The sequence below is a fragment of the Engystomops pustulosus genome, chromosome 2 (genome assembly GCF_040894005.1).
Source record: "Engystomops pustulosus chromosome 2, aEngPut4.maternal, whole genome shotgun sequence".
In the NCBI taxonomy this organism is placed as follows: Eukaryota; Metazoa; Chordata; class Amphibia; order Anura; family Leptodactylidae; genus Engystomops; species Engystomops pustulosus.
Window position 1 is genome coordinate 260843674 of NC_092412.1, and position 23420 is coordinate 260867093.

Genomic DNA, 23420 nt, shown 5'->3' on the forward strand with positions numbered 1-23420 from the left:
TAGGAGTAGTAGTACTGTACTGTGCCTTTATATACAGGATATGAGTAGTAGTACTGTGCTGTGTCTGTATATACAGGATAGGAGTAGTAGTACTGTGCTGTGTCCATATATACAGAATAGGAGTAATAGTACTGTACTGTGCCTTTATATACAGGATATGAGTAGTAGTACTGTGCTGTGTCTGTATATACAGGATAGGAGTAGTAGTTCTGTGCTGTGTCTGTATATACAGGATAGGAGTAGTAGTACTGTGCTGTGCCCATATATACAGGATAGGAGTAGTAGTACTGTGCTGTGTCTGTATATACAGGATAGGAGTAGTAGTACTGTGCTGTGCCCACATATACAGGATAGGAGTAGTAGTACTGTACTGTGTCCATATATACAGGATAGGAGTAGTAGTACTGTGCTGTGCCCATATATACAGGATAGGAGTAGTAGTACTGTGCTGTGCTCATATATACAGGATAGGAGTAGTATTACTGTGCTGTACCCATATATACAGGATAGGAGTAGCAGTACTGTCCTGTGTCTTTATATACAGGATATGAGTAGTAGTACTGTGCTGTGCCCATATATACAGGATAGGAGTAGTATTACTGTTCTGTGTCTTTATATACAGGATATGAGTAGTAGTTCTGTGCTGTGCCCATATATACAGGATATGAGTAGTTGTACTGTGTCTGTATATACAGGATAGGAGTAGTAGTTCTGTGCTGTGTCTGTATATACAGGATAGGAGTAGTAGTTCTGTGCTGTGTCTGTATATACAGGATAGGAGTAGTAGTTCTGTGCTGTGCCCATATATACAGGATATGAGTAGTTGTACTGTGTCTGTACATACAGGATAGGAGTAGTAGTTCTGTGCTGTGTCTGTATATACAGGATAGGAGTAGTAGTTCTGTGCTGTGTCTGTATATACAGTATAGGAGTAGTAGTTCTGTACCGTGTCTGTATATACAGGATAGGAGTAGTAGTTCTGTGCTGTGTCTGTATATACAGGATAGGAGTAGTAGTTCTGTACCGTGTCTGTATATACAGGATAAGAGTAGTAGTTCTGTGCTGTGTCTGTATATACAGGATATGAGTACTGGTACTGTGTCTGTATATACAGGATAGGAGTAGTAGTTCTGTACTGTGTCTGTATATACAGGATAGGAGTAGTAGTACTGTGCTGTGCCCATATATACAGGATAGGAGTAGTAGTACTGTGTCTGTATATACAGGATAGGAGTAGTAGTTCTGTACTGTGTCTGTATATACAGGATAGGAGTAGTAGTTCTGTGCTGTGTCTGTATATGCTGTTTTCCTATGGTCAGAACAGCCCAGTATGTTATCAGGATGAGATCCCTGGTGTCCATTGTTGTGTCCATTAGTTTACATGAAGATCCCTCCATTACCCCCTCCCTTTAAGTGTTACAGGTAGAATGTGTCTGATCCTATGTATTGTTGATGTATCTTCTAAGGGGTTAATTGTTAATTTTCCACTATTAAACACTTTGAGCTAATGACAGGCAGCAATGTGTAAATTCCGCCTTATCTGTGTCATCTCCCTTTTTCCGATGCTTCGGTAAACTCGGCTAAGCTGTTGTGATTTTGCTTTCACGCTCCTGTCCTTGCATTTTTCCAGTCCAATTAGGTTATTACTAAGACTAAATGAGGCATGGCGCCTCTGAAAGTCACCCGTCACCCGGCCGTGGGGCGCCGCTGCCATTGGCCAGGATTATCCGACTGTGACTGCGGGGAAACTTCTCGCACCTCCCCCGGAATAATATCACCTTCACATTCTTCCGGACGGCGCGACGTCATCATGACCATGTGTGATACTTCATATCTAGGTCCATCAGGGTCCTACTCCATGACACTTCCAGGGGTCTCATGGGAACATATCCATTGTCTTATGTCTGACATGTGGATTTGATCCAAAAGAAGAAGGTTCTTGTAGGTTCTTGTAGGTTCTTGAAGGTTCTTGAAGGTTCTTGTAGGTTCTTGAAGGTTCTTGAAGGTTCTTGAAGGTTCTTGTAGGTTCTTGTAGGTTCTTGAAGGTTCTTGAAGGTTCTTGTAGGTTCTTGAAGGTTCTTGTAGGTTCTTGTAGGTTCTCCTAGCTCTTGTAGTTAGCAGCAGGGACTGTTGCTCCTCCATACTCATCTTCTCCAGGTCTCACAGGTTCTGGGACTGTCACTTAGTAACAATGAGTTTCATCTTCCTCTATAGATTTTGAATTGGGTTTAGGTCTGGAGACGGGACAGAACACTCCTGGACCTTGAAATGCCTTGTATAAAGCTACTCCTCTTAGGTTGCAGCCACATGTTCAGATTCAGTTTTTGAAGCCAAAAGCAGGTGTGGATCATGATGGGTGAGGACTTATTATTAAGAGGTGCTGCTCCTCCCCTCACTTCACTCCTGGTTTGGGCATAGACTGCATCTGAAGAACTGAAGGTGTGGAGGAACCCTTAGTTCTGGCTGTGTGTTTTAGGTCGTTGTTCTGCATTGACCCAGCCACCCCCTTTCTTTATGGTGGAAGACCCAGCCTTGACCCATCTTTATGCTGGAAGACCCAGCCTTGACCCATCTTCTTGGTGGAAGATCCAGCCTTGACCCATCTTCATGGTGGAAGACCCAGCCTTGACCCATCTTCATGGTGGAAGACCCAGCCTTGACCCATCTTCCCAGCCTTGACCCATCTTCATGGTGGAAGACCCAGCCTTGACCCATCTTCATGGTGGAAGACCCAGCCTTGACCCATCTTCCCAGCCTTGACCCATCTTCATGGTCGAATACCCAGCCACCACAAGTATTTATAGACGACCCAGCCTCCACCCATCTTCATGCTGGAAGACCCAGCTACAACCCATCTTCATGCTGGAAGACCAAGCCACCGTCCATCTTCATGCTGGAAGACCCAGCCACCGCCCATCTTCATGCTGGAAGACCCAGCTACAACCCATCTTCATGCTGGAAGACCCAGCCACGAACCCATCTTCAATGACTGAGGGAAGGAGGTTGATCCATCCTTCTTCCATTATGGTGCAGTCATCTTGTTGCTTGTGCAGAAGTTCCCCCGTAGTCTGATGTCCTTCCCATGCTTCTTGGGGTTGTCTTCATCCATCTTCGTTCTCCATACGCAGCAGTTGTAGTTAATATCGCAAAGTTTCATTTTGGTTTCATCTGACAACATGACCTTCTCCTCTGCCTCCTCCTGATCACCCGATGGTCATAGGGGCGGAGCATATGCTGGTGTGATCAGGGGAACCTTTTATGTCCTGCAGGATGATAAGTGCAGAGTAAGAGGGAACACAGGTAATAATGAGTGCAGAGTATGAGGAGCTATTAAATGTAACAAGTGCAGAGTAGGAGGAGCTTCTACATGTAATGAGTGCACAGTAGGAGGAGCTTCTACAGGTGATGAGGGCAGAGTAGGAGGGAACACAGGTAATAATGAGTGCAGAGTATGAGGAGCTTCTACATGTAACAAGTGCACAGTAGGAGGAGCTTCTATGTGTAATGAGTGCACAGTAGGAGGAGCTTCTACAGGTGATGAGTGCAGAGTAGGAGGGAACACAGGTAATAATGAGTGCAGAGTAGGAGGAGCTTTTACATGTGACAAGTGCAGAGTAGGTGGAGCTTCTACATGTGATGAGTGCAAAGTAGGAGGAGCTTCTACAGCTCAGAGAGAACCAGAATTCTTGCTGGTTGGTAGGGGATCAAATACGCATTTCATGTAATAAAATGCTAATTCATTATGTATAAATCATCCAGTGTAATATTCCTGGATTTTTAGACTTTGTCTCTTACAGGTGAACGACCTCTTATTCTTTGTAGGGGGAAAATTAGCTACATTGGCACAGTATCAGGTAATTATTTTTCTCAGCTGTAGATCTATACGTTTCCATGACAACAGACAACAATTTCCTTGTAGTCTGATCCTGTAGTCATAGAAAATCAGTATCTCCTATGGGCACATTACAGAAATCCACAATCTGGAATCTGCTTTCTGGAGTGGTTCCTGGGGTGGGTTCCTCCTCCCTGCACCTTATTATCTAATTGTTTTATTTAGGGTGCGTTCACACGTTGCAGTTAAAACTGCATTGCAATTCGTTTTGGGTTGGTTTTAGGTGATATTACTTATTTTAACAAGTGAAAGACATCAAATCAACAGGTGAATGAAATTTGTGGAGCAGCTTTCTCCTTCAAAATCAAATTCACTCGTTCAGTCCATGTCTTTCACCTATGAAATTGACAAAACTGCACCTAAAACCACCTCAAAACTAATTGCGATGCAGTTTTAACTGCAACGTGTGAATGCACGCTCAGGTGCAGTTTTGTCAATTGAACAGGTGAAAGACATGAACTTAATGGGGGTCATTTACTAAGGGCCGATTCACGTTTTCCCGACGTGTTACCCGAATATTTCCGATTTGCGCCGATTGTACCTGAATTGCCCCGGGATTTTGGCGCACGCGATCGGATTGTGGCGCATCGGCGCCGGCATGCACGTGACGGAAATCGGGGGGCGTGGCCGAGCGAAAACCCGACGGATTCGGAAAAACCGCCGCATTTAAAAAAAAAATTGTGTTGCGAAAATTTCACTCACCTTCATCCAGGATAGGCCGGTGTATTTCGAGGCATTCCAGCGGACTTCAGCGCAGCAGCGCCACCTGGTGGACGGCGGAGGAACTACCATCATAAATCCCGGTCGGACCCGAATCCAGCGCAGAGAACGCGCCGCTGGATCGCGAACGGACCGGGTAAGTAAATCTGCCCCAATGAGTGAGTTTGATTTTGAAGGGGAAACCTGCTCCACAAATGTCTTTCACCTGTTCAATTGACAAAACTGCACCTAAAACCTCCTCAAAGCTGATTGCGATGCAGTTTTAACTGCAACGTGTGACCACACCTGGAGCTTTGTGCATGCTCTGCACCTGGAGCTTTGTGAATGCTCTGCACCTGGAGCTTTGTGCATGCTCTGCACCTGGAGCTTTGTGCATGCTCTGCACCTGGAGCTTTGTGCATGCTCTGCACCTGGAGCTTTGTGCATGCTCTGCACCTGGAGCTTTGTGCATGCTCTGCACCTGGAGCTTTGTGCATGCTCTGCACCTGGAGCTTTGTGCATGCTCTGCACCTGGAGCTTTGTGCATGCTCTGCACCTGGAGCTTTGTGCATGCTCTGCACCTGGAGGTTGTGGGTTCAAATCCCAGGCAAAAACGTATTTATTATTATGGAGATGATTATTATTACTATTATTATTATTGTGAAGATGATTATTAGTAATACAAATTTGGGGTGTGATTAGGGGTGTGAATTAGGGGAAATCGCTGTCATTTTGCCATCATTTTGTCCGTCTGTCTCTTCCGGGATATGTTGAGAGGTATGCTGTATTTATGCACTCAGCTGGGTTATGGTGCTGTATTTATGCACTCAGCTGGGTTATGGTGCTGTATTTATGAACTCAGCTGGGTTATGGTGCTGTATTTGTGCACTCAGCTGGGTTATGGTGCTGTATTTATGCACTCAGCTGGGTTATGGTGCTGTATTTGTGCACTCAGCTGGGTTATGGTGCTGTATTTGTGCACTCAGCTGGGTTATGGTGCTGTATTTGTGCACTCAGCTGGGTTATGGTGCTGTATTTGTGCACTCAGCTGGGTTATGGTGCTGTATTTGTGCACTCAGCTGGGTTATGGTGCTGTATTTATGCACACAGCTGGGTTATGGTGCTGTATTTGTGCACTCAGCTGGGTTATGGTGCTGTATTTGTGCACTCAGCTGGGTTATGGTGCTGTATTTGTGCACTCAGCTGGGTTATGGTGCTGTATTTGTGCACTCAGCTGGGTTATGGTGCTGTATTTGTGCACTCAGCTGGGTTATGGTGCTGTATTTATGCACACAGCTGGGTTATGGTGCTGTATTTGTGCACTCAGCTGGGTTATGGTGCTGTATTTGTGCACTCAGCTGGGTTATGGTGCTGTATTTGTGCACTCAGCTGGGTTATGGTGCTGTATTTGTGCACTCAGCTGGGTTATGGTGCTGTATTTATGCACTCAGCTGGGTTATGGTGCTGTATTTGTGCACTCAGCTGGGTTATGGTGCTGTATTTATGCACTCAGCTGGGTTGTGCACTCAGCTGGGGGTGAGTATTCGGGTTGGTTTACCCCACCATTGACCCCTCCATCCCCAATCCCAAAGACCATTAAGCTTTGTATTTCCACCACTGATTGCTATAACCCTCTGTGCCCCCACTATTATGGACTTACCACCTATTCCCCCCACAATGACCCGGCTTGTCCCCACTACATCCCTCTGTACACAACCCTAAATACTAAAACCACCTGGTGCCCCACTTCTATTAGACCTGCCAATATACTCTGGGCTCTGTTACCCCATCCATGTGTATTATTGGCTCTATGTGCTCCGACTGCCCTGGGTGGATCCGTTTATGACGCCCTCCATAAGTGGACGCCCTAGGCAGAGGCCTGGTGTAGCCCTGATGACCACTACACGTCATGGCGTGGTCTCTTCCTCGTGTCATGTAGCACCTTTATTCTGCATAGGTGGCGGTGCACCCGGGTCATGTAGAGGGGGCTTCTGTCTCCCAGCAGGTGCCCCCTCCCCATGTATTTGGCCAGGAGATACGGATATTTGCTCATCTCTCCAGTGGATTACTCAGCAGCGGAGGCAGGAAGACGCTAATGTGATTTGGAGGGGTGACGGAGGGCACCTGGCGAGGCTTTGTTTGTTCTCGGTGCCCTCTGAATAATTGATGGTCGCTGATGTTTGTTTGTTCCGTGAATTTTCGAGGAGAAGTCTCCGCTCGGAGCCTCCATTTATCCGTCCCTGTAAATCAATGCCGCTGACGCACTTCACATTGCCAGCTCCTTTCCGACAATGAACTCATTAACCATCAATTCTGTGAAATTTTGGAGCTAAAATTGCGATTTAATGGAAGGAGTCGCCTATGAAACCCGGTAAGGGCCGACGCTCCAAATATCCACAATGTCATCTTAATCCAAGACGAAAGGAACAATAATCCTCTCCTTTCTCATTAACCTCTGGGAATGGCGGCCATTGACCAGCGCTGCTTCACGTAATGAATTGTAATGGAGACAAATGATACTAATGCGTCCCCTTCTACTTAAAGGGGGAGATTCACCCTTCACCTGCTGGACAGTATTGCAGAATGGCTCTGTAATGCATGGGGTGGTATAGGGACAGTCAGTATAGAGGCTATAGAGCCCATACAGGACTGAGCTCCACCCCATTGCCTAATTGGTGGCATTAAAGGGGTTAAACCATGAAACACAAGCTCCATTGACTTCTTTGGGACTCCTTGAACCCAGAGAACCTGTCAAGCAAATGAACCCACCCAAAATAAGGACTTCTTTAAAAACCACAATTACAAAGCATTGCCCTCGGCCCCCGCGTTTACCCCGACTCTGTCATTCAGCCACACAAGTGTCACAGTCTCCTCCTATAATGTCCCGTTCTTTCATTCTGTCCCTCATTTTTTCCTCTAACTCCCCATTTAAATTAGGATTTAATGTTCTTGTAGCTATTCAGACACCTGGTAGTGCGCAGGTTACACGATGTGTGACTCTCCACTTCTTCTAGGCTTATTGTTCTCTGACCCTTGAACCTGCTCGGGATAAGTCATTGCTGTCCTTGTCCCCCATGTGAACCATTGCCTGAGGCTTGTTCTGTAAGTTCTATACTTCAACCAAGTTTTAAAAAAAGTAAGTAAGAAGAGTCTGAGCCCTGGGCCACCACTGGTGTCTGGGGAGGTAGGTAGAAAGAAATCTGGGCCTCTGGCCTCCATTAGAGTCCTGCAAGGAGGCAGACTGAGAGGAGTCCTGCCCCAGTCCCTACTATAGTCAGGTGAAGGGGGCAGACTGATAGGAGTCCTGCCCCAGTCCCTACTATAGTCAGGTGAATGGGGCAGACTGATAGGAGTCCTGCCCCAGTCCCTACTATAGTCAGGTGAAGGGGGAAGACTGAGAGGAGTCCTGCCCCAGTCCCTACTATAGTCAGGTGAAGGGGGCAGACTGAGAGGAGTCCTGCCCCAGTCCCTACTATAGTCAGGTGAAGGGGGCAGACTGAGAGGAGTCCTGCCCCAGTCCCTACTATAGTCAGGTGAGGGAGGCAGACTGAGAGGAGTCCTGCCCCAGTCCCTACTATAGTCAGGTGAAGGAGGCAGACTGAGAGAAGTCCTGCCCCAGTCCCTACTATAGTCAGGTGAGGGAGGCAGACTGAGAGGAGTCCTGCCCCAGTCCTTACTATAGTCAGGTGAAGGGGGCAGACTGAGAGGAGTCCTGCCCCAGTCCCTACTATAGTCAGGTGAAGGGGGCAGACTGAGAGGAGTCCTGCCCCAGTCCCTACTATAGTCAGGTGAAGGGGGCAGACTGAGAGAAGTCCTGCCCCAGTCCCTACTATAGTCAGGTGAGGGAGGCAGACTGAGAGGAGTCCTGCTCCAGTCCCTACTATAGTCAGGTGAGGGAGGCAGACTGAGAGGAGTCCTGCTCCAGTCCCTACTATAGTCAGGTGAAGGAGGCAGACTGAGAGGAGTCCTGCCCCAGTCCTTACTATAGTCAGGTGAAGGGGGCAGACTGAGAGGAGTCCTGCCCCAGTCCCTACTATAGTCAGGTGAAGGGGGCAGACTGAGAGAAGTTCTGCCCCAGTCCCTACTACAGTCAGGTGAAGGGGGCAGACCGAGAGGAGTCCTGCCCCAGTCCCTACTACAGTCAGGTGAAGGGGGCAGACCGAGAGGAGCTCTGCCCCAGTCCCTACTATAGTCAGGTGAAGGGGGCAGACTGATAGGAGTCCTGCCCCAGTCCCTACTATAGTCAGGTGAAGGGGGCAGACTGAGAGGAGTCCTGTCCCAGTCCCTACTATAGTCAGGTGAAGGAGGCAGACTGATTGGAGTCCTGCCCCAGTCCCTACTATAGTCAGGTGAAGGGGGCAGACTGAGAGGAGTCCTGTCCCAGTCCCTACTATAGTCAGGTGAAGGAGGCAGACTGAGAGGAGTCCTGTCCCAGTCCCTACTATAGTCAGGTGAAGGGGGCAGACTGATAGGAGTCCTGCCCCAGTCCCTACTATAGTCAGGTGAAGGGGGCAGACCGAGAGGAGCTCTGCCCCAGTCCCTACTATAGTCAGGTGAAAGGGGCAGACTGATAGGAGTCCTGCCCCAGTCCCTACTATAGTCAGGTGAAGGGGGCAGACTGAGAGGAGTCCTGCCCCAGTCCCTACTATAGTCAGGTGAAGGGGGCAGACTGATTGGAGTCCTGCCCCAGTCCCTACTATAGTCAGGTGAAGGGGGCAGACTGAGAGGAGTCCTGTCCCAGTCCCTACTATAGTCAGGTGAAGGGGGCAGACTGATTGGAGTCCTGCCCCAGTCCCTACTATAGTCAGGTGAAGGGGGCAGACTGAGAGGAGTCCTGTCCCAGTCCCTACTATAGTCAGGTGAAGGAGGCAGACTGAGAGGAGTCCTGTCCCAGTCCCTACTATAGTCAGGTGAAGGGGGCAGACTGATAGGAGTCCTGCCCCAGTCCCTACTATAGTCAGGTGAAGGGGGCAGACCGAGAGGAGCTCTGCCCCAGTCCCTACTATAGTCAGGTGAAGGGGGCAGACTGATAGGAGTCCTGCCCCAGTCCCTACTATAGTCAGGTGAAGGGGGCAGACTGAGAGGAGTCCTGTCCCAGTCCCTACTATAGTCAGGTGAAGGAGGCAGACTGAGAGGAGTCCTGCTCCAGTCCCTACTATAGTCAGGTGAAGGGGGCAGACTGATAGGAGTCCTGTCCCAGTCCCTACTATAGTCAGGTGAAGGGGGCAGACTGATAGGAGTCCTGCCCCAGTCCCTACTATAGTCAGGTGAAGGGGGCAGACTGATTGGAGTCCTGCCCCAGTCCCTACTATAGTCAGGTGAAGGGGGCAGACTGATAGGAGTCCTGCCCCAGTCCCTACTATAGTCAGGTGAAGGGGGCAGACTGATAGGAGTCCTGCCCCAGTCCCTACTATAGTCAGGTGAAGGGGGCAGACTGAGAGGAGTCCTGTCCCAGTCCCTACTATAGTCAGGTGAAGGAGGCAGACTGAGAGGAGTCCTGCCCCAGTCCCTACTATAGTCAGGTGAAGGGGGCAGACTGAGAGGAGTCCTGCTCCAGTCCCTACTATAGTCAGGTGAAGGGGGCAGATTGATAGGAGTCCTGTCCCAGTCCCTACTATAGTCAGGTGAAGGGGGCAGACTGATAGGAGTCCTGCCCCAGTCCCTACTATAGTCAGGTGAAGGGGGCAGACTGATTGAAGTCCTGCCCCAGTCCCTACTATAGTCAGGTGAAGGGGGCAGACTGAGAGGAGTCCTGTCCCAGTCCCTACTATAGTCAGGTGAAGGAGGCAGACTGAGAGGAGTCCTGTCCCAGTCCCTACTATAGTCAGGTGAAGGGGGCAGACTGATAGGAGTCCTGCCCCAGTCCCTACTATAGTCAGGTGAAGGGGGCAGACTGATTGGAGTCCTGCCCCAGTCCCTACTATAGTCAGGTGAAGGGGGCAGACTGAGAGGAGTCCTGTCCCAGTCCCTACTATAGTCAGGTGAAGGAGGCAGACTGAGAGGAGTCCTGCCCCAGTCCCAACTATAGTCAGGTGAAGGGGGCAGACTGATAGGAGTCCTGCCCCAGTCCCTACTATAGTCAGGTGAAGGGGCAGACTGATAGGAGTCCTGTCCCAGTCCCTTCTATAGTCAGGTGAAGGGGGCAGACTGAGAGGAGTCCTGTCCCAGTCCCTTCTATAGTCAGGTGAAGGAGGCAGACTGAGAGGAGTCCTGCTCCAGTCCCTACTATAGTCAGGTGAAGGGGGCAGACTGATAGGAGTTCTGCCCCAGTCCCTACTATAGTCAGGTGAAGGAGGCAGACTGATAGGAGTCCTGCCCCAGTCCCTTCTATAGTCAGGTGAAGGAGGCAGACTGAGAGGAGTCCTGCTCCAGTCCCTACTATAGTCAGGTGAAGGGGGCAGACTGATAGGAGTCCTGTCCCAGTCCCTACTATAGTCAGGTGAAGGGGGCAGACTGATAGGAGTCCTGCCCCAGTCTCTACTATAGTCAGGTGAAGGGGGCAGACTGAGAGGAGTCCTGCCCCAGTCCCTTCTATAGTCAGGTGAAGGAGGCAGACTGAGAGGAGTCCTGCTCCAGTCCCTACTATAGTCAGGTGAAGGAGGCAGACTGAGAGGAGTTCTGCCCCAGTCCCTACTATAGTCAGGTGAAGGAGGCAGACTGATAGGAGTCCTGCCCCAGTCCCTTCTATAGTCAGGTGAAGGAGGCAGACTGAGAGGAGTCCTGCTCCAGTCCCTACTATAGTCAGGTGAAGGGGGCAGACTGATAGGAGTCCTGTCCCAGTCCCTACTATAGTCAGGTGAAGGAGGCAGACTGAGAAAAGTCCTGCCCCAGTCCCTACTATAGTCAGGTGAAGGGGGCAGACTGATAGGAGTCCTGCCCCAGTCCCTACTATAGTCAGGTGAAGGGGGCAGACTGATTGGAGTCCTGCCCCAGTCCCTACTATAGTCAGGTGAAGGGGGCAGACTGAGAGGAGTCCTGTCCCAGTCCCTACTATAGTCAGGTGAAGGAGGCAGACTGATAGGAGTCCTGCTCCAGTCCCTACTATAGTCAGGTGAAGAGGGCAGACTGATAGGAGTCCTGCCCCAGTCTCTACTATAGTCAGGTGAAGGGGGCAGACTGAGAGAAGTTCTGCCCCAGTCCCTACTACAGTCAGGTGAAGGGGGCAGACCGAGAGGAGTCCTGCCCCAGTCCCTACTATAGTCAGGTGAAGGGGGCAGACTGATAGGAGTCCTGCCCCAGTCCCTACTATAGTCAGGTGAAGGGGGCAGACTGAGAGGAGTTCTGCCCCAGTCCCTACTATAGTCAGGTGAAGGGGGCAGACTGAGAGGAGTCCTGCCCCAGTCCCTACTATAGTCAGGTGAAGGGGGCAAACTGAGAGAAGTTCTGCCCCAGTCCCTTCTATAGTCAGGTGAAGGGGGCAGACTGATTGGAGTCCTGCCCCAGTCCCTACTATAGTCAGGTGAAGGAGGCAGACTGATAGGAGTCCTGCCCCAGTCCCTACTATAGTCAGGTGAAGGGGCAGACTGAGAGAAGTCCTGCCCCAGTCCCTACTATAGTCAGGTGAAGGGGGCAGACTGATAGGAGTCCTGCCCCAGTCCCTACTATAGTCAGGTGAAGGGGGCAGACTGAGAGGAGTCCTGCCCCAGTCTCTACTATAGTCAGGTGAAGGAGGCAGACTGAGAGGAGTTCTGCCCCAGTCCCTACTATAGTCAGGTGAAGGAGGCAGACTGATAGGAGTCCTGCTCCAGTCCCTACTATAGTCAGGTGAAGAGGGCAGACTGATAGGAGTCCTGCCCCAGTCTCTACTATAGTCAGGTGAAGGGGGCAGACTGAGAGAAGTTCTGCCCCAGTCCCTACTACAGTCAGGTGAAGGGGGCAGACCGAGAGGAGTCCTGCCCCAGTCCCTACTATAGTCAGGTGAAGGGGGCAGACTGATAGGAGTCCTGCCCCAGTCCCTACTATAGTCAGGTGAAGGGGGCAGACTGAGAGGAGTTCTGCCCCAGTCCCTACTATAGTCAGGTGAAGGGGGCAGACTGAGAGGAGTCCTGCCCCAGTCCCTACTATAGTCAGGTGAAGGGGGCAAACTGAGAGAAGTTCTGCCCCAGTCCCTTCTATAGTCAGGTGAAGGGGGCAGACTGATTGGAGTCCTGCCCCAGTCCCTACTATAGTCAGGTGAAGGAGGCAGACTGATAGGAGTCCTGCCCCAGTCCCTACTATAGTCAGGTGAAGGGGCAGACTGAGAGAAGTCCTGCCCCAGTCCCTACTATAGTCAGGTGAAGGGGGCAGACTGATAGGAGTCCTGCCCCAGTCCCTACTATAGTCAGGTGAAGGGGGCAGACTGAGAGGAGTCCTGCCCCAGTCTCTACTATAGTCAGGTGAAGGAGGCAGACTGAGAGGAGTTCTGCCCCAGTCCCTACTATAGTCAGGTGAAGGAGGCAGACTGATAGGAGTCCTGTCCCAGTCCCTACTATAGTCAGGTGAAGGGGGCAGACTGATAGGAGTCCTGCCCCAGTCCCTACTATAGTCAGGTGAAGGAGGCAGACTGATTGGAGTCCTGCCCCAGTCCCTACTATAGTCAGGTGAAGGAGGCAGACTGATAGGAGTCCTGCCCCAGTCCCTACTATAGTCAGGTGAAGGGGCAGACTGAGAGAAGTCCTGCCCCAGTCCCTACTATAGTCAGGTGAAGGGGGCAGACTGAGCGGAGTCCTGCCCCAGTCCCTACTATAGTCAGGTGAGGGAGGCAGACTGAGAGGAGTCCTGCCCCAGTCCCTACTATAGTCAGGTGAAGGGGGCAGACTGAGAGAAGTTCTGCCCCAGTCCCTACTATAGTCAGGTGAGGGAGGCAGACTGAGAGGAGTCCTGCCCCAGTCCCTACTATAGTCAGGTGAAGGAGGCAGACTGATGGGAGTCCTGCTCCAGTCCCTACTATAGTCAGGTGAAGGGGGCAGACTGAGAGGAGTCCTGCCCCAGTCCCTACTATAGTCAGGTGAGGGAGGCAGACTGAGAGGAGTCCTGCTCCAGTCCCTACTATAGTCAGGTGAAGGGGGCAGACTGAGAGGAGTCCTGCCCCAGTCCCTACTATAGTCAGGTGAAGGAGGCAGACTGATGGGAGTCCTGCTCCAGTCCCTACTATAGTCAGGTGAAGGGGGCAGACTGAGAGTAGCCTGGGAATTGGCTCTTCACTAGTGCCACATGAAAAGGAATATCTTTCGGTCTTTCAGCTTGAATGGATATTACATAGCGATTATTCTGAGGAATGGATGATATTAGGTTTCATGACTCCTCCATTAAAAGACAATTTCAGCTAAAACCATCTCCCTGAAATTAAATGACTTCAATTTTGAAAAAAGCCTCCAAGGTTTTGGGTAAATGCTCCAAGCAAAAATGTATCCGGTAACATTCATAGAACAAACATCAGAGACAATAAATATGAAGGATGTGGTCTTCATCCTGCTCATTCCTGGCTCCCTGACCTAAGTGTTATTAGTCGGGGTGAACCTACATCCATCCATTGAATAGGACACCCTGGTTTCTGGAGTCCCATGCTGTTGCATAGGTGGGGCTATGAAAAACCCCACCATGATGTTCGGGAGTGAGATGGGACATGGAGCCAACACATGGACTGCTCTTTACAATCCAACTGATTTGGTCCTCGCTGGGATTGACCTCTCTTGTTATCAGGTCCAAGTTATGGGTGGCTACATCTACATCGGTAAAGACTGAAGGCAAATATGTGTTTTGGGGATTTTTGGGGCCAGCGGTTTCTATAATTTCAGAGAAAATGTTCTTCAGATCTACTAGATGGTGTAAGTCATTTCTGGCTTTCTCTGTTTTGGCCATGGTAGAATTTTTCTGGATTTGCAGGTTCCTCCTGCCATCGTGTGTTCACTTTTCTGAGAGTTTGTATGGACAGAAGGTTCTTCATCCCCTGTTAGTCCTCACTGCACCCTGACAGCTCCTTGAAGGACACTGGGACCTCGATAGAAGCCATTAATCCCCTCTATCTCGGATGGTTATGGAAGGTTCACAGAAGACCTCTGAGTGGACCTTGGGATACCCCAAATTCATGGGCTTACATTTTTAAGCACTTAGGTCCCAAAGTAAGATCTTGACAGGTAAGAAGTCAGCACGGTATAGACAGATGGGGATCTCCTCACCTGGGAGACCTCGGAGAGATATCACGACCAGACAGATGGAGCCGGGCGTGGGGGGGGGAGCCCGGTGATCACATCGTCTCATAGACACAACACCAGTGACCTGGGAGACAGATTTAGGGCGTTTAGATGAATAACAATCCATTAGTCACAGGAGGAGCTCATCAGCCCGATCTATACAGAGGCCAATAGTCCAAATTACAGACAATTAGGGAGTGATGGATACAATCTATTGTCTCTCGTTATCAGCCACTTAACACGTCGATTGACTGCGGTGTCACTGAATGTGATGTAGAACGGGCAGGAAAATCCCTGGTCCTAAGAATAGTGGAAAAAATCCTTGTTATAAACCGACAATGTTCACTAGAGATCAGTGGAGATGAGTGGACTGGATGTCTGCGTTGAATTCGGGGAGCGCCCAAATTACTAGCTACATAGGGGCCCCAACTTTCTATAATGACTGTTCAGTGGCCACTCGTCTCTAATGTACACCCTGATATCTTGCAGCCCCCGCACATCCAGGACTGTGTGTGATCCCACCAGAAGCCAGGATGTGAATGTAGCAGCTCTCTCTCCCTCTCTCTTAGCAGGAAATCCTGGAACCATCTCCAGCAGTTCATCAGTAAATTGTTATCTTTCATATTCACTCATTGACATAAAAATAATACAAGGAGAAGGAGTAGAACCTGAAAAATGCAGTAGAGGCGTCTCCAGCAGTTTCTTTCGAAGGTTTTCCAAGACACTGTCCAGAAGAAGCCTCTGAAGAATCTTCTGATGAAGGACCAAGTCCTAATCAGACTGAAAAATGACTGCATCCTCCGACGTGTCCATCCGAGCCGGTCATTTATTCTTACAGATGAGGAAGCTTCTTCTTTATCACTGATGGGGACCTCATCCTCATGGTCCTTGGGTTCTCTGTAGAGATGTTCTTGTAGTGGGGCTCAAGGTGTTAGGAAGTAGATGAGAGACTCCTAGATCAGGTCAGGTCTCACCTTGCAGCCCGGATCCCAGACTTCTCGTTAATTATTTATATTTCAGCGATGATGAGAAAGGACGAGGAGCTGCATCTTCTCTGCGGTGCCCAGAACCATTACTCACAGTTACTGGCAATGGACCTAATGGCCCCAGAGCTTTGTGGTCGCCTCAGAACCTCTCATTATTGAAGTCAGGAATTCTGCCATCGACCCAGTCTATATGTAAATGATGAAGTGTTCAGAGCCTGGAGAGACCCAGGACTTGTAACATAATGTTTCTACGGGATTGGGAGCAGCACCGCGCCTCTGCTTCATATACTACACACGAAGGGTTCTGCAGGGTTCTGGTCTTATTTGGATCCCTGCATTAATTCTCTCTTCCCAGAGTTATGGATCAACCTCTGTGTAAATTATCTACCATTCACACCACAGGGGTCATATAGAAACATGTGACCTCAGTGCACTATGCGTATAGCACATACATCACGTAACTTCCAGGTAACTGCTCACTTTCTCATAATGTGCCGATAGCATAGCGAGGGGAAAGAGGGAAGTTTCTTAGAATAGGGTTGTACTTAAGTGCTGCACTCACTACTCTGCTGCTGGTGCAGTCACTGTGTACATACATGACATTACTTATCCTGTACTGATCCTGAGTTACATCCTGTATTATACTCCAGAGCTGCACTCACTATTCTGCTGCTGGTGCAGTCACTGTGTACATACATGACATTACTTATCCTGTACTGATCCTGAGTTACATCCTGTATTATACCCCAGAGCTGCACTCACTATTCTGCTGCCGGTGCAGTCACTGTGTACATACATGACATTACTTATCCTGTACTGATCCTGAGTTACATCCTGTATTATACTCCAGAGCTGCACTCACTATTCTGCTGCTGGTGCAGTCACTGTGTACATACATGACATTACTTATCCTGTACTGATCCTGAGTTACATCCTGTATTATACTCCAGAGCTGCACTCACTATTCTGCTGCTGGTGCAGTCACTGTGTACATACATGACATTACTTATCCTGTACTGATCCTGAGTTACATCCTGTATTATACCCCAGAGCTGCACTCACTATTCTGCTGCTGGTGCAGTCACTGTGTACATACATGACATTACTTATCCTGTACTGATCCTGAGTTACATCCTGTATTATACCCCAGAGCTGCACTCACTATTCTGCTGCTGGTGCAGTCACTGTGTACATACATGACATTACTTATCCTGTACTGATCCTGAGTTACATCCTGTATTATACCCCAGAGCTGCACTCACTATTCTGCTGCTGGTGCAGTCACTGTGTACATACATGACATTACTTATCCTGTACTGATCCTGAGTTACATCCTGTAAATCTTTTATTTTATATATAAAAATGAAAAACATTACAACAATAAACATAAATCAAGCCATAACTTCTGGCAAAACAAAACAATAATAATAATAACAAAACAATAATACAAACTAAAAGAGACTTACGAAAATCTCCTGGCCCAGCCACACACACACCACACAATCAGCATTATAAAACAAAAAACAAAACCTTCACCCAATCCCACCACCTAATTTTATTTTTTTATTTTTTTATTTTTTTTTTTTTTATAACTTTTTATAATAATTTTTTTTTTTTTTTTTTTTCCATAAATAACTAAAGAATACACAGCAAAAAAAAAGACAAACAGGAAATAAAAACATTAAATATAACTAACTAAATCCCACGCCCATCACCCTCCCACCCAGACACTGGTCTAACGTCCAAAGTCCGCGCTATATAGTCCAGACCAGTGCCCAGGATCATATTGTCCAAATCCCGTCCACCCCCCTCCCAACCTAACACCCTAACACCAACACCCCAAAACCAACCAATTTATATACACATTAACTATAACTACATAAATACACACTGTACACAAGATACAAACACATTAAACTTATCAACATATAACAAACCAACCACATAAAGCCCAGGTTCGGCTCCTGCAAGCCCTACATCACTATAACCTCAGATACAAAACAAAAATCTACAGTGTCAGCTTCAGCCCAACACCAGGAGCGGAGATGACAGACTAAGGGACACTAAAGGAGAACCCCCTCCAAAGGAGAGAGGCCCTCCCCGTGCCCAGCCTCTCATACTCCAGAGAGCGCACCTTCACCAGGTCACCCAGAATGTTCCTAACCACCTCATCCACCGGGAGGATTTTACGCTGCGTCGATACTAAACACCGTGCGTTCCACGTGTGGTACCTGACCACTAGACTGACTAGAAATAACGTGCAGCGGTCCCGGCCACCCAGGCCTCTGAATGCTCCATAGGCCCACTCCGCATAGGAGAGACCGGCCAACCCGGGCCAATGGAGGGAAGCGCCCACCCGGTTGTACACCTCTGTGTTAAAGGGGCACTGAAGCAGGAAGTGGTCCATGCTCTCCAGCAGGCCACCGCACTCCTCCCGGGGACAACCCCTTTCCTCAGAGCTCCTACACTTCAGATTGTCCCTCACACACAGCTTTCCATGGAAGCAGCGCCAAGTCAAGTCCCAAAACTTCAAGGGGATCCTGATGGAATTCAAAAGACCTAAACCCACCCCCAGATCCCGACTTGGGCAATCCCTGAGGGCCAGAGGCTTCTGGAAATGGGTCAACAGAACCCTTTTGTCAAGGAGTTTCCTCGACATGGTCCTGATCTCCCACATTCCCAGACCCCACCGGCGAATCACCTTCAGAACCGGGGTAGCGTAAGCCGGAAGATGCCCATGCGGTGTACGGAGATCCTTCACTCGCCCTCCTGTCTCCCATTCCTGGAAGAAAGGCCGAAACCATCCCCTGCAGGAGTATACCCACGGAGGAGCCCTCTCTTTCCAGAGGTTTGCGATATTGATCTTAAGAAAAGTATTCACTAGGAACACCACAGGGTTGACCATACACAACCCTCCTTGTCTCCTCGTGCGGTAAGTAACCTCCCTCTTGATTAGGTTCAGCCTATTCCCCCATAACAGCTGGAAGAACAGACTGTAGACCCGAGTCCAGAGGGGTTCTGGCAACATGCACACACTGCCCAGATATATCAGCAATGGGAGCAGGTAAGTTTTAATCAAGTTCACCCTTTCCCTGAGGGTCAAAGACCAACCCTTCCACTGGTCCACCTTCTGGGCGGCGATCTTAAGACTGCCATCCCAGTTTTGCATGGGGTAATCCCCCTGGCCAAATTCGATGCCAAGAACTTTGGCAGAGTCTTGGGGCCCTGGAAGAGTGTCCGGGAGATCAAAGCCTGGATCCCCCTCTCCCAGCCAGAGACTCTCACACTTATCCCGGTTGATCTTGGACCCAGAAGCCTCTGAGTAGCGGTCAACCTCTGACATCACCCATTGCGCCTCCCCTCTCGAGGACACAAAAACGGTGACATCATCGGCGTACGCTACCACCCTTAGAGTGGCTTCCGGTGCCGCCTGGTCCATCCCGACTCCCACCAACGGCCCACGATCAACCCTCCTAAGGAATGGGTCAATCGCGAACACGTATAAGAGTGGGCTCAGAGGACAACCCTGGCGAACACCAGACCCGACCTCAAAAGAGCGGCCAATCCAACCGTTCACAAGCGGGAAACTCTCTGCCCCTGCGTACAAAACCTTTAGCCAATTGACAAACTCCCCCGGCAGGCCATACCTCAGAAGGACAGACCAGAGGTACTCGTGGTTAACCCGATCAAACGCTTTTGCCTGATCCAAGGACAGCAAGTACCCCTTCCAGTTACCAGCCCTGCCCTGCTCCACTGCCTCCCGAACACAGAGCACAGCACTAAATGTACTGCGGCCTGGAACAGAGCAGTGCTGGGTCCCCGAAAGGAGCCGGGGTGCAAACTGCACCAGCCGATTAAACAGCACCTTTGCCAAAACCTTTCTGTCCGTATTGAGAAGCGCTATGGGACGCCAGTTCTCAATACGAGATCGGTCCTTACCCTTTGACAGAATGATCAGGGCAGACCTCCTCATTGACTTCGGCAGAGCGCCCGAGGAAAGACACTCATTGAATACCTCAGTCAAGAGGGGAACCAAGGCGTCCTTAAAGGTCTTATAAAACTCAGATGTTAAGCCATCCGGACCTGGCGATTTCTTGAGGGCGAGCCCTTCAATCGCCCGGCTAACTTCCTCTTCACTGATCATCTCTGTCAAAACATCAAGAGAGGGGTCTACTCCTGGCTCAGGGACAGTTTCAGCCAGGAAAGCCGACATCACATTCCGATCTAGATCCTTCCTGCCCAAGAGGTGTGAGTAGAAGGATCTGACGACCTCCAGAATCCCTGATCTGGACCTTTTCAGGGATCCCGTACTGTCAACCAGTCCTGTGACAACTTTACCATTCACTGACATCTTGCAGTTTCTGTAAGGGTCGGGCGAGCGGTATTTCCCGTAATCCCTCTCAAAAACCAAAGATGCGTGTCTATCGTACTGACACCTCTTCAGCAAGGATTTCACTCTGGAGATGTCCTCACGACTACCTCCAGTCGAGACGAGATGCTCGAGTTTCCTCCTCAGGCCCTGATACAGGCGGTACCTGTCCAGGCTCCTGAGGCTCGAGAGCTGGCGGAAGAATCTCGCCACCCTTTTCTTGAGCATCTCCCACCACTCTGACTTACTGCTACAAAGGCCCAGCAATGGTACCTGGCTCTGAAGAAAGTCCTCAAAGGATTGTCTGATCTCCGCTTCTTCCAGGAGAGACGAATTGAGCTTCCAGTAGCCTCTTCCCATCCGGGGGGTCTCTGTAACATTCAGAGAAAACAAAATTAGACAGTGGTCGGAGAACTCCACCTCAACAACGGACACTGCTGAAGAAATGGCTTCCTCCTTTAAATAAAACCTGTCTATTCTAGACCTGCAGCTACCCCTATAATAGGTGAACCCCGCGTGGCCTGGGGTGTGCCGGATGTGGACATCCACCAGGCGAGCCTCACTGGCTATGCTATTAAGAGCGACGCTATCATAAGTCAGCTTGTCTCTGGAACCTCCCCTATCCTGGGACCTCGTGACAGCATTGAAGTCCCCTCCAAAGACCACCTGCCGACTAGTAAAAAGGTAGGGCTTGATCCTCATAAAGAGACACTTCCTGTCCCACTTGGACTGGGGACCATAGATATTAATTAGGCGAAGTTCTTGTCCCTTCATGAGGACATCCAGGATCAGGCACCTCCCCATTTCTAACTCAATAACTCGTCGGCATTCTACCGGTGCGGTAAAGAGGACCGCCACTCCGCTATACGGCTCGGCCGCAAGAGACCAATAGGAAGGCCCGTGTCTCCATTCCCTCTTAGCTTTAAACACGGCCGCCAAATCTGGCAGCCTGGTCTCCTGCAAAAATAAAATGTCGGCTTCAACACGGCCGAGAAAATCAAAGGCTGCAAATCTAGCCGCATCAGACTTAATGCTGGCGACATTAATGGACGCCAGCGTCAACGGAGTGGGTGCCGCCATCATGAGTGATTGAGTTAAACGGCTTTTTTCTTATTGCTTCCCCTCCCCCGACTCTCCTCTGACGATGATCCCCTTTCTTTTTTCCCATCAGATTTAGGGCAACTTCTTTTTAATGAAATTGTGGTGTCCATGTTATTATTGGACCCCAAGGACCCACCCGGACCACCCTCTCCTTCGTCCTTGTCTCCTGACTCTGAGTCAGTCTCCCACTCTGAGGACCCAGCTTCCCCAGAGGATAGAGACTCGGCGCCCCCTACAGGCTGCTCCGCCGCCACCTCCAGAACCCCACCCTCAGCCTCTCTTCCCGAGGAGGCGATCTCATCGAGGGTGAGGAACCGGTTGGAAAGCTCAACCAGAGGGGAGGAAGTTTTCCCTTCCTTAGGTACCTTAGATGCGCCGCGCTTTTTCTTTTTCTGCTTGCGCTTATTTTCTAGCCAAATCCGGTTATCCTCATCCATACTCTCATAATGGGAGGACGTGGAGGACATGGCACCTTTCTCGCGCTCCATCCTCCTGACCTCCTCATCCAACTCATCATCCCTCAGGGCCTCAGTAGCAAGACCAGCCTCTGAGGAAGGACCAAGGGTCACCCCAGCAACCTGAGGCTTCCCCAGTTCTCTCCCTTTTTGTCTGGCTTCAAGCCGCCTCAACTGAGAAGGTGACTTATTCTTACTTTTCTTCACAGGCCCCTCAGCTCCTCCACCTCTGCTGGTACCTTCCCCAGCAGAAGCAACCTCATGGCTCTCCTCCACTGGGGTCACAACCGCATTGGCAAAGGAGCGAGGACAACGGCTGAAAGGGTGACCAAGCTCACCACACAGGTTACACCTAATGTCCTTACAGGATGCAGCGAGATGACCTAGCCCACCACACAAAGCGCACTTCTGCACTTGGCAGCTGGCGCTAAAGTGTGTGGGGTCACCGCACCTGTGACAGACCTTCGGCTGCCCCTGGTAGAAAATCAGGATTCTGTCCCGTCCAAGAAAGGCTGAAGAGGGAATGTGGGCGACTGTGCCGCCTGAACACTTCAACTTCATCATGAAGGTCCAGGCTCCAGACCAAATGCCAAATTCATCGCGGTTTTTCTGAGGTACCTGAACTACTTCGCCATAACGACTTAGCCAAGTCATGATGTCCATGCAAGAAAGTGACTCGTTACGGGTCAAAACGGTCACCTTCTTGACTGTGTTTTGGCGAGACACTGCTTGCACAGCAAAGTCTCGCCATGCGGGCTCGTTCTTTGCCAGCTCATAATTTGACCAGAAGAGCTCTAAGCCCTCCGGCCGAACAAAGCTGACATCGAACTCCGGAGTACCATAAGGATGTATCAGGGCAAAGATGTCACTAGCCCTGAAGTTCATCTTCAGGAGGAGCTCCACCACCCTTGACCTGGGTGGGCATGCGTCACTGCCCCTCCAGCGAAGACGAACCACATTCCTACGGGAAGCTCCGGGCCCAGTTGTGGGTAAAGACCATACAGTCTCTCCCCCCCTTTTCTCTTGGAAGGCTGCCAGACCATGCCTGTCTGTCCAGAAGGACAGATCAACCTCTCTTCCCTCTACAGTGATTGACTTTTCCCCTCTCCTGAGAGCCTCCAGAAGACGCCTTTGCAAAACGCTGTTCCCAGAGCCAGGAGACAAGGAGTTAACCCCACTTGCCCCAGCAGTGACACTCGCATAGCTCCTTATGGGAGCGGCCACCACTGGGGGTGCAGAAGGTCCAGCACGCACAACAGGATCACCCCCCTCAGCACCATTCACCACTCCCACACTCATCACACTATGTGCATTACTGCCTCGCTTCCTTGCATCACTCACACCAGCTGGGCCAGGAGGACCTGGGGTTGCCTCGGCGTCACTGGGCACTGGGGGTAGAGCCACCTCCATAGCTGATACAGCCTGAGAAGAGGCAGCTCCAACCCCGATCTTAAAGGTGCCCTCTGCCTCATTGGCATTAACCCCTTGTTGTCCAGTAGTTTTTTTAATATTTCTGCTCTGCTGCTCGCTGGATGCAAGAGGCCACTTGCCCTTGCAGACTCCGGACAGTCTTTTTGTGCCCTCTCCAGGGTCTGATGATCCAATGCAAAACAACACTTTTCCTGCTCCTTTCTCTGCAGGCTGTTCGGGATGCTTGGGAGGCGCCGCACCACAAGCCCCAGCAGCCCCATCACACTGCCGCTGCTCACCGGAGCTAGATGCAGCCACAGTGCTAGGGGCCACAGG

General features: G+C 50.1%; 1 protein-coding gene across 2 annotated transcripts in view; it reads left to right on the forward strand.

Moving 5' to 3' along the window:
- Positions 1-23420, forward strand: part of CASR (calcium sensing receptor) — an 87621-nt gene that overhangs the window by 29123 nt on the left and 35078 nt on the right. The window contains exon 1 of one of the 2 annotated variants that reach the window (XM_072138969.1): positions 3780-3854. The exons of the other annotated variant lie outside the window; for it this stretch is intronic. The gene's annotated coding sequence lies outside the window, so the exon portion shown is untranslated. Of the gene's footprint in view, positions 1-3779; positions 3855-23420 lie in introns of those variants that run through there. 2 annotated transcript variants of the gene reach the window in all.